General features: G+C 48.9%; 1 protein-coding gene across 1 annotated transcript in view; it reads left to right on the top strand.

Moving 5' to 3' along the window:
* Nucleotides 1-12,050, top strand: part of ITGB5 (integrin subunit beta 5) — a 118,581-nt gene that overhangs the window by 46,640 nt on the left and 59,891 nt on the right. The gene's annotated exons all lie outside the window — the stretch shown is intronic.

Raw genomic sequence — 12,050 nt, 5'->3', positions numbered from 1 at the left:
AATTGGTAGCGCTTTCATGAATGTTTCAGCGGGCTCAGCAGCAGGGCAGTGGTTGGGACACCCATGTCTGGGGGAGGAGGGCCGGGTAGGGAGGTTAGAATTCAGTTTGGAGAGGCCACATATCTGATTTCAGCAAGCCTGTGTCTGGTGCTTGACAGACTCACTTCTCTCAATCCTTTACAAAATGATAAGAGAGCCATGATTGTCCTTCCTGAAATATTAATAAAACCCCAAATGGTAGACACAGGGGGATAAGGGGAAAGGAAAATGTGAAGAAAGCAGCATAGACTTCTCAGTCCTCTTCTCGGTCCCACTGGCATTCTGCCCATCCCTGTGTCCTTGAGGCTGCCCCAGAGAGGAAGGTGTCACAGTGGCCCCTGCCCAGCTGCTGGCCAGAGGTGAATGGTTTGATTCAGAGGCCCCTGATGCTTCATAGCAGCCCAAGAAAGGCAGATGGGACCCAGCTAGATTCGCTCTGAATCTTTCAAGTAAGTCACAGAGTAGTTCATGGATTTGCCTCAGGAATAAAAATTATGTTTTTGACTCTCATTCAGATACTGACTGTATGGGGTGCTATCTTTAGAGATGTTCTGCCAAATCCACTGCTTGGCAGAAAAAAAAAGTGCAGGGAAAACACAGGATCCCTCTCCTGGGAATATTGTGGGTTTTCTTTTTGAGGGGGAAAGTCATCTTTAAGGCTTAGGGGGAAGAACCCAGTAACAGGCCTGTGCACTGTCCAGTTATATTAATCCTGTTTGATTAGATGAATCAGAATGGCGTGATGGAATGCTGGCGGTTTGGTGGTCTGTGAGAAGCTGTTTGATTTGTTCTTTGCCCACATTACCTTCCCTTGTTGTCCCTGACCCATGACAATATCCTTCCCTTTGAAAATTCAGTATTTTAAGACTCGGTTGTTGCAGTGGAGACGCTAACAGATTTCTTAAACTCCGTGCCTGCACCTGGTTGTGAATTGTTGGCTAAGAGGCATTTTAGTGTGTGTTTCAGTTTCATATCTTTTGGCATTTTTTTTTTTTATTCCCCACCTTGCCCTTTGCTGTGGGGAGTCTCTGGAAAGTTACTTAATTGCTTGGAAGTAGGCAGTTTGATGAGACCCCAGCTTTTCTCTTCGCCATTCCTTTTCCATTGTGCTGTGTCACTCTTTGAGTAACTATCAAGCAGTTTCTTTCTCAGTTGAAATCACCTGTTTATAACATGTCATCTTTCCTGGTTGACCACAGGCTTATTTATAGTAGCTGAATATTGGAAATAGATTATGATCTGTCTATTGATGAAAGGTTGTAACAGTCATACCCTATAAGAATATTTGAGCACTTGAATAATTTTTAAGATAAATTAAGAGAAGAAAGAAAAGCAAGTGATAAAACAGTATAGAGGTATGACTCTATTGTGCAAACAAAAGAGAAAAATAACAGAAAAGATTTTAATTTCATATTTTACTTAAATTTACTTAAAATTTCACAATAAATAACATGTAATGGAACATTTCAAACATGTGAAAGTAGAGAAAATAGTGAAATAAAACCCCATGTACCCATGGTCCATTCTTGGGCAATTACCAATCTGTGACCAGTCTTGTTTCATTTGTATTCCTAACCACTTTATTTTCGTTATTTGAAGTAAATCCTAGATATCATTTGTTTCAGTGTTATTTAGATTTTTAATGTTAATTAGATTTCAGTGATAATGAGATTTTTGAAGTTCCTTTAAAAGCCCTAAGCATGCCTTATCTTGTTGACTGTATTTTCTGCCTCCTCCTGATTTGCCCAGATTAAAGGCCCTTCCTCTTAATCCTGCAAACTGAATGTGACAGCGCCAGCAGGCCTGTGATCTCTGTAGTTGGAGAGACGTCTCCTGCAGGCTGGAGCTGACTGGGCAGCCCCAGCTCTGTCTTCCTCTGACCCCATGCCCTGGAGATGGAGCTGATAACAGCCCACAGGGGCGGGCGCTTTGTTCTGTTTTCATTCTCACTCTGGCTTCCCTAGGATGGACTGATAGTTACCAACTAGGAGACTTAGGGGTATGGAATGCTCACATGACTGGTCTTAAATCCCACCCTGACTGCGGACTTTACATTTCTTAGGAAGCTGCTCTTTGCGAAAAGAAGGAAACAATCTGTTTCTACTTAGGATTGTATTTAGGTTAAGTAGTATTCTGCTTCTATGAGTGGACATTCTGAGTTGCCATCTCTCCCCGCTGCAGGTCACATTGTTAGGAGAGGCCGTGGACCAGCAGCCACAGCTAAGGAACCCCTCTGTCACCAATGCAGGCATTTTTCCCGAGGCTCTACTGGCCTGGGCTGGAACGAGGGAGTGCCACTACCCTCAATTTCTTATCTTTACCTGCTGCTGCTGCTGCTGCGTCACTTCAGTCGTGTCCGACTCTGTGTGACCCCGTAGACGGAAGCCCACCAGGCTCCCCCGTCCCTGGGATTCTCCAGGCAAGAACACTGGAGTGGGTTGCCATTTCCTTCTCCAATGTGTGAAAGTGAAAGTGAAGTCGCTCAGTTGTGTCCGACCCTTAGCGACCCCACGGACTGCAGCCTACCAGGCTCCTTGTTATACTTTTTCTGGGTCTGAACAATGGTTTCACCCTTTACTTCTTCTGTTGCTCTCCTGGGACTTCCTAGAAATTGACTGTAAATTGTTTATTATGAAATTGAGTAGGTGAAAGTGTGATGAGTGGTTCAGATTGGAACCATGGCTGCTTTCCTGGTCTCCCCAAATAGGGAGAGCTGGTGCCCTGGGGAAACAAAGGGTGGAGGGGGGTGCCCAGGCGCTCTGAGTTGTCAGTCTCAGCTTTGCTGTTCTCTGTGACTCTCAATTCAAACAAGTTCCCTGCGAAGTTATGCCTGGCTAGGTGTGTCCCAGCTATGCAGATTTTGTGGGCTGCTTTCTCCCGGCAGACAGAAAAATCAGATCTCTGCAACCCAGCCTGTTTCCCTTTTGGCCTCATCTTCTAGCCCCATAACATTTATCCATCTTACTCTTTAGACAGATTTTCTGTTCTAATCTCAATTACCTAATTTTGCATTATTTATTATTTTTTTAAGCATTGTATGTCTTCTCAGAAGTAGGTTGATAAGTATGTCTCAAAGCAAACAATGTAAGTTTGCATGTAAACAGTCTTGGCGTGGCGTGGGTCCTTTATCCCTTGACTAGTGGGAGCAGCCTAATGTAAATTGGGGACCATAGCCCCAGAGAGGCTGGAGGGACAACTTCCTCTGATAAGACTTCCTGCAGGAATGCAGATTCTGTGGGCCTCTGGAAGCAAAATAATGGCTGCCCTTGCCCCGCTATCATCCTTGCTCCAGGAGTTTTGTATCCATTAGCTCTGATTCTCGCAACAGTCCTGTAGTGTATTGGTGGTGCTGGTGCAGTTTGGGGGCTCAGTGGTAAAGAATCTGCCTGCCAGTGCAGGAGATGCCAGAGGCACGAGTTCAGTCCCGGGGCAGAAAGATCCCTTGGAAGAGGAAACTCAACCCACTCCATATTCTTGCCTGTAGAATCCCCATGGACAGAGGAGCCTGGCAGGCTACAGTCCTTGAGGTGCAGAGTCAGACACAACTGAGCACGCATGCTGTAGTGCCCAGTTTACCGGTGAGGAAACTGAGTATCACGAGGTTCATTATACTGACTGTTGGTAACAAGTAGAGCCAGGTTTGAACCAGTTCCAGTTCATCCTAAAGCCCAAGCCCTGTCTATTTCCTGGTACTGGGCACTTTGGGAAGTATCGATAGTGCCATGCAGAGCAGAGAGGACTTTGATTTAGAGTCCTCTTGTCCGGATTCAAGCTATGTCTCTTCTGCTGCTGCTGGCTCCATGGTGGTCTGGGTGCTCCGCTGGAGGGTGCAGGGAGGTGGGGCTGGAGGGGAGCAGGTCCAGGGTGCCCTCCAGCTGTGCTGTCAGTGCCCCTTTTCACAAAGGACAAGTCATAGCCTTGTTTGTGCCCCTTTGCCCAGAGCCCTTGATTTTGCTTTTTGTCTCTCCTGATTCAGTTTGGAGCCCAGGCCAGGCAGTGGCTGCTGTGGATACAGCAGAGGGTGGAGAATTCCCCAGTCCTGGAGGCAGGCTTAGCTCTGAGAGGTTTTCACTCTGCCCAACCTCCCCTGGAGTTGATTTGGCTTCTTTTGACTGTTGTCTGATTTCTTTTAGACCTGAGACTTGTCATTTTTCCAAGTACGAACTGAGAAATGTAGACAGTTGCCTTTCTTTCTGAGTTATCTGTCTCGGCGTGTGTGAGCTGTTTCTGCTAGCAGATCACACAGTGGTTTCTGGGGCCTAATGTAACCCGTCCTGCTTTCTGCTCTTCCCCTGGTCTTTGTGAAGCCTGGGAAAGTATTGGATTTCCCTGTGGTCCATGGAGGCTGTGGCTGTGTGGGCAGGCACACGGACCCTCTGTCCATGCTCATGAGGTGTTTTTGTTGGAGGTGATACAGGTTCTCCTTGGCTTTCTGTTTTGCAGATGGTTGTGGTTTAATGTGGGGCTTCCCTGGTGGCTCATACGATAAAGAATCCACCTGCATTGTGGGAAACCCAGGTTCGATCCCTGGGTTGAGAAGATCTCCTGGAGGAGGGAACAGCAACCCACTCCAATATTCTTGCATGGAGAATCCTATGGACAGAGGAGCCTAGCAGGCTGCAGTCCATGGGGTCTCAAAGGGTGGGGCATGACTGCACGACTAAGCTTGCCTACGTGGTTTACTGTGAACTTTGAATCACTCAGCTGTCTTGGTCCCTCGAGTGACACGTCCTTGTCCTGCCTGTGAGCTGTGCCGTAGGCCTCACTGTCCTGCTCACAGCTGCTGGTTCTACACGAGGGGTAGGAACGGACAGAGTTACAACTCAGAGTTATCACCAGGGCACAGGTGAAGAGTTTGTGTCTCACTTTTTAAAAGAATTAATTAATTAACTAACGGCCGCTCCGGGTCTTCATCGTTGCGTGGGCTTTTCTCTAGTTGTGGTGAGCGGGTGTTCCTCTGTAGTTACGGTGTGTGGCATACACGCTCCTGCAGTGACTTCTGTAGCTGTGGAGCACAGGCTGTAGGCGAGTGGGCTTCAGTAGTTGTGGCTCATGGGCTTAGTTGTCCTGTAGCATGTGGGATGCCCCCAGACCCAGGGATCCCCCCAGGGATCAAACCTGTGTCCCCTGTATTGGTAGGCGGTTTCTTTACCCCCGGGCCACCAGGGAAGCCCATGTCTCAGTTGCCTGCATAGCTGTCCCCACACCTTGGCTCCCTTGGCTGACAATGGCAGGGAAGACTCAAGCTGGGAAAAGTTAGAAGGCCCCTTCAGTGAATGAAGCTATATGTCAATACCTGGGCGGAATGCCAGTGTTTCAGATTATGGGCTCAGTTTTGCTCTGTTTGAGGAAAAGGGGGAAAGTGACGAGGGTTTATTCTTGGGCTCTCCTGATGCTGCTCTTCCTAGCTTCCATCCTGGCCTCTGCGTTCCAGCCACAGTGACCTTCAGTCCATTACTCTGACTCATGGGAGGCCCTTTGCACCTGCTGTTTCCTCTGCTTAGACGACTCCTCCCCTGTATTCTTGCATTTCTTTCAAAAATTAAAAAAAAAATTAATAGACTGTATTTTTTAAAGCAGTTCTCTGTTCATAGTAAAACTGAACAGGAAGTGCACAGAGTTCCCATCTAGCCTCCTCCCATACGCAGCCTCCCCCAGCAGAATGACACATCGCTGTCTCACAAGGCCTGTAGTTGACACAAGGTTTTTCTTGGTGGTTCTATGGGTTTGGACAGATTCAGTGACGTGTGTCCCCAGTGTCATTTCGTGCAGAGCATTCCAGTGCCTGTGCATCCCTCCCTTCTCCTCCCGTGAACCCTCTTTTAGTGTTTGTCCTCTGCCTGCTTGCCTCGAAGCCTTCCCTGATCCTCCTGAAGAGGTTGGAGTCGCTGCGCACCAGGCCCTTGATCATGTCAATGACAGTTATTTTTGTTTGAGCTATTCATTGAGTGATGTCTGCCTCCCCTGTGAGACTAGAAGCTTCCCGAAGGCAGGGAACCATGTCTGTTTTCACACCACCTGGTTCGGCAGCACCAAGCTCATTGCCTGCACACAGCAGTTTCTTCTTGAACATTCGGCAAACAAGGAGATGCTTTGTCCTCACTGGTTCCTTTATGCTCCTGAAGTTTACGATGCCCAAGTCTGCCTGGCTCCCAAGTGCTCCATGTCATCACACATCCTTCACATATCCTCTAAAGCAGGACCAGAAGTACTGTTACTGGACCATACTTTCCAACTTAGGAATGTTTATTTTGTGCCCAGTAAGTGCTCAGTGACAGGTTTGGTGAAGAAAATTAAAGAAAGATGAGAAAAAGTCCTCATCCTCCAAGATTTGATCTGAGCTTGCAGATCCACTCAAAGGAAATAGAACAACCTATTTGTAAACATTAAATAGAACCATGTAAGATCATGGACATTTTACTATCAGTGAAACTTGATATTTGACTATTGATTGTTTCTCCTATAAAAATTGAAAATGCATATAGTTCAGCCTCATATACTACAAATACTGCCTTTAGTTCAGGTTGGACTCACCATAAGAGTCTACATTACACATGTTCTACTGCATGTTGTTAGGGCTTCGGCTGCAGATGAATGTCTAAATCCTGAGTCTTGGGCTGAGATTTCTTTTCCCTGAGGAGTGAAATGCAACATTTTCACCTGTAAGTTGAACCACAGATAGATTTTTAAAAAATTTTTCATTGCAAAGCATGGACAGAAACAGGAGGAACAGACCACTGATGAGAGCATGTTTACTGTTACAAAGGGATGGAAATAGGCTTGAATGTCCACATGATTGGGGAAGTGAAACAGGGAGAATCCAGCCTCGTTTTTCCTCATGTGCATGGTTGGAATTGAAACTCCTTGGTCTCCAAGCTCAGCTCTGCTATGGGTTCTGCACCTTGGCTGGTCTGGTCTGCCTTCTTCCCATCCTCATTTCCTCCCTCAAACCTATTCTCTCTCTGTGCTTGCCTGAAAGGTCAACACACAAAGTGTTTCAGTTGTGACTTTGAAAATTTGTTGGGCACTTACTTGTCTGCAGGATGCCCCATTAGCTGCTGTGAGAGATACACAGATGATGGAGCCACAGCTCCCGCCCCTGGGAGCATCTCTCCAGTCGGACGGCAGATGCCTGTATGACGGTCTGAAGTACTGGCGGAATGCAGACTCTGTGGAAGGTCTGGCTTGGGGAACCCAGTGGTTAACTAAGTGTTCTTTCCCTTCAAGGGAATACCTTTGTCTCTTTGCCTCCCTGTGTTGGCCCTGAGGCTGAGATACTGATGTTATTGATTACCATTGTCTGAGAGCCAGGCTTCTAGGCCACATACTTCATGGGGCTTGTTTTACCTAATCCATTGAAAAAAAAGTGAAAGTGAAGTCGCCCAGTCGTGTCCGACTCTTTGCAACCCCATGGACTGTAGCCTATGAAACTCCTCCATCCATGGAATTTTCCAGGCAAGAGAACTGGAGTGGGTTGCCATTTCCTTCTCCAGGGGACCTTCCCGACCCAGGGATCGAACCCATGTCTCCCACATTGCAAGCAGACGCTTTTATCACCTGAGCCACCAGGGAAGCTATATTATATCATCCCATTTTGATGATCAAAACAAGCCTGGAAAGGTTGAGTAGCATTAGAAGATCTTACAGCTGGAAATAACAGAGCCAGAGATGGAACTGTACCCACTCTCCCAGCTCCAGAGACAGAGTTCTTAACCTTGAGCTTAGAGAGACTGCCGTGCTTTTTGTGGCCACACAGGAGTAGAGAGGTGGGAGGGGCGTGCTTCCAAAGAGGGCGGGTCCTGCTCTCAGGAAGCATTTTGGTTTCCCGTGTGACTCAGTTCACCAGCAGAAGAGCCAGGACCAAGTCTGTCCCTGGGGAGACAGCTGCACATGCTGCTGTCCTCTGGAGCGCAGAGCTTCCTGTTTACCAGAAACAGTTATAAGGAGGCTCCAGCAGCCTCTAGGTTTGCTAGGGAAACCTCAGGTACCATGCCAAGGTCCGTGCGCTACCGGAGCCCAACCCTTGGAGTGATATGCGTCTTTGCCCTTGGCTTCCCCATCTGTGAGATGGGAACTCTGAATTCCCTTTAGCATTTATAATTTCCGGCATCTGGGAACCGTGGCTCTGCTGTTTGGCTGTCCCACATAGCGCTGTGGAGACACTTTCTCAGATGGGGCGTCCTTCCCTGCAGGGAGGAAGTGTGTGGCCTGTGGCTGTGTCGGCACCTGGCTGGAGGACCCAGGTGTTTGAGTGATCATTGCCTTTACTTAGATAGGCTGATGTTGAGAACAGAGAACCCATGATTAAAGCTGGTGCTTCTGTCCTTGCAGAAACTGCTAGCTACACGGCATCCTGACCCAAGGCCTCCCCTGTATTGAACTCTGTCTACCAGAGAAAGTACTGTGGGCCTTGTCTCCTAACAGGAACAAGCAAGCTGCATTGAACAAGGCAGTCTGCCTTTGGGTGACCCAACCCATGTCCTCTAAGGCTGTTGGGTGGGTGTCAGCTTTTCTCAGGTTCCTAGAGATCGATGTGCCAGGCCCTCCCCCACCCTCCCACAGGGCATATCTGAGCGTCCCTCTCACACTTGGCCATGCTCTGATGTAGTCCCTGTGTGTGAGAAGGTCACTGGGATGTGAGCTTCAGGACCCACAGGCTTCCATGAGCCTGTCAGAAGACCTGCCACTCGCAGTCCCAGCCCCTCCTTCCTCTGCAGCCAGGCTACATCCCAGGACCTGCGGGTGCCTCTGGGGCTGTGTTTAAGATAGACATTGATACTGGAGAACAGAGGGGGTGAGTGGATGGTGCTGGGGTTGGAAACCACACCCCTGAGGAGTGGTTAAAGGCTAACTAGGAGGAGAGACACCACAGGAAGAAGTGTGTTTCCTGGCCTCAGACGTCACTACGGAGGAGGGCTGTTCCAGGGAACATACCTAGGTGGCCACAGAGAAACAGGTTCGTGTCCAAGGCAAGGGAGGATTGTCTAACAAAGACCTCTGTTTGGCGTGGAACAGGCTGCCAGATGTGACAGTGGGTCTGTATGGGGACCCCAGGCCCATATGGTTGGGGTGCCAGACAAAAGGTCCCTGCACGGGGCAGAGCATGGTTGAGCCAACCTCTGAGTGTCCTTCCAAACTCAGGTGCTAGGTGTTTGCTCTGAAGGGGCTTTTCGCCCAGTAATCCACTGGTGCTTCTGTTCTATGAGACCTCTGCTAGCCTGTGTCCTCTGGGCCTCACTGCACTCTTTTAAGCTGCATTTGTATTCAGTCACTGTGACTGTGAACTCTGCCTGCACACTTGTTTTGTGTGCCAAGCACAGCTAGCCTGAAGCTGATGCCCGGAAAAGCCTTCCGCTCCCGATGGCTTCCCCATGGAGCCACCTTGCCCAGTGGGCCAAAGTCCAGGTGACATGGGCAACTGATCAAGGGGACCCAGAGACAGTCTGGAAGTGGGCAGGGAGGATGGAAGCCTGTTCTTGGTCCTTTGAGTGACCTTCCTCCTTTGTCAGACCTCGTAGCCCCTTGTGTGTGACTCGTTCCAACCTCAGAAACCAAAGCCTCACAGGCCAGAGCTTCATATCATCAAATAGAGAAACTATACCTTTACTCCCTAGCCCTTATTTTTCCCCCAGTCCAACCCTGGAGCCAGATGTTGGAGGTGAACAAGCCTGCAAGTTTGTCTTCACTCTTGGGAGGATCCAATTTCTATTTATTTTCTCAAAGGCTGTAAGACCAAGTGTTCCGTCTCCAGTCTGCTTCCCCTTTTTATGAGCTGCTGCTGCCTCTTCACCATTTCAAGGTCCCAGGTCCCCCCATTCCAGGCCTGACTGCCCAGGGCTTCCAGTAACCATCCCACTGCCGCCCACCCACCCTCCCCGCTCCTGCAGCTTGTATTGGGGGATCCCCTGGTCCTGCAGCCACTTTTTCTGCAATCCCCATTAGTTTTCTCAGATCCCAGTGTATAACAGGTGATTGGATGAAACATTTTCAATGAAATTAGCCCCTTAATGCTTCCCATATTTATATGATTAAAAGAAGATGTTTGTTGGATTCCAAAGCATATTAAATAGTTGGTGGAATAGGGAGTGATGTGATTGAAGACTTCTAGATATTGTGAGGGAGTTTTTTTGTTAAACAGCCCTGATCTTGTTCATGTGTCCACTTACGACTCATTCCTCACGGAGCACAAAGTATGTGCCAGGTGCAATGCTCTTTGTTGTGTTGGGCCCCACACCCCTTTCTCTCTCCTCTCAGCTCTCGATTTCTGCTGCTTTTTAAGGACAGAGCAGAGTGTTGGTAAGTTCTCCACTGAGCTTCCAACTGGTGAAGTCATCTCCAGCCCCAGTACAGAGTAGACTGTTCGGTACCCAGACAACCAGAGGGTTTGCCTCCTGCAATCTGGACAGAGTCAGAGATTCTGGGCTTGGTGACAGGTCCCCCCAACTCATGACTCCTGTTACGTGTGTCTGAAGTCTGTGAATTGCTGCTTTTCACATAGCATGGTCTCCTATGCACATATGTGACTCACCTGGAACAGCTGGAGTAAACGTGAGTCACAGAGTATGTCGCCCTTGGTGGCAGGATGCAAGCTGGTGGCCGGGAGAGGGGTGGGCCTGGGACCTTGGCTGCTCACACAGAGTGGGCTTAGGAAAAGGAGGGTGAGACATGCTGCACTGCCCAGAGGCTCTGGCTCAACACAGGTCATGGGAATGGATGATAAGACAGAATGGACAGTTCGGGACAGGGCAGGTGCTGTTGGGGGACCAGGAAGGTAGGATGAAAGAGACACCTCTAAGTTTTCTAGATAAGACATTTGATGGTCCCTTTGTCAGAAATGGGGAAGAAGGTGCCTCAACTTTGGAGAAGTTGAGTTTTAGGTGATGGCAGACACATCTGGCTTTTGACGTAGACCCGGGACTAAAACTCCAGAAGGAGGTTGGTGGTGGGGGGACGTAATTGTGTGCTGTTCAAGCAGATGTATAGAACTTGGGTAAATCTCTCAGAGGACAGTATTACCTGTGACCTCATCCAGTGCCTGGAGAGGAAGTGGAATCTGCAAGCAGCCGGAGGGGAGTGGGGCACTGGACAGTGTAATGTCCAGGACACCACAGGCAGGAGAGCTCGAGGGAGGCCCTGGCTGGCAACAGAGAGGCGGGAGAGCAAGCTGAAAGGATCGCTGTGGGGTTGGCGACAGGACCTCAGCACCTTGGCTGCACTGGAGTCTCACCTGGGAGCTGGAACCTGGTGGCTGGGCTCCAGGTCACAGCAGAGCCGCTGGGCATTAGCATCATTAGAGTACCCTCAAGTGCAGCCAGGGCAGAGAACCACTGTGGAGGGCAGCTAGAACCATCTGTGAAAGAGGGCGTGGGGCATGTGGGGACACTGGGTTATGCAGAATTGGGGAGAGGAAGTAGAGGCAACCTGTCTGCTAGTCTTAGAGACAGGTGATGAGAGATGCTGGGTCAAAAGCAGGGTATTTATTTTAAGTGGGTCATGAGCATATTTTTAGGCACAAGGAAGGAAGCAAAGGAAATTGACTAATGGAACAGTGCCCAGAGAGGGTGGGATTTGGGAGCTGCGTTTCCTAGGGGAGGGAGAGCACTCCTACCTTTAGGGCAGTCAGACCAGAAAAGAAACCAGGAGGATACCCCATTTATTTATGATGGAGAGACATCCTTGAGCTGTGGAAGCAGACTCTGAGTGCCTGGAGTAGATGAGTCCTGTTGCCTGTCTTCCCTAGATGCTCCTCCTGAGTGCATGGGAACTGGGAGTTGGGAGGCTAGAACAGACTTTGTGTAGCTTTAATGCAGACTTGACCAAAGAGAAGGCAAGTGAACTGCAGTCTTGTCCAGACACTGGGTTTCTGACTTCTGAGTCCAGCGCATTTCCGTCCCGCCCACCCCTGACATTTCCATCTGAGGGCAGACCTCTATCATGTTGGAGGAGATTGGCTTTTAAAAATCTTGTTTTTACCCAGAGACTTGGAGAAAAATTTAGCTAAACAAATAAAT

Source organism: Moschus berezovskii, chromosome 1 (genome assembly GCF_049115385.1).
Source record: "Moschus berezovskii isolate FMDL1 chromosome 1, NW_MosBer_1.0, whole genome shotgun sequence".
NCBI classification, from domain to species: Eukaryota; Metazoa; Chordata; class Mammalia; order Artiodactyla; family Moschidae; genus Moschus; species Moschus berezovskii.
The sequence above is the reverse complement of the archived record's forward strand: the minus strand, read 5'-3'. Positions and strand labels throughout refer to the sequence as shown.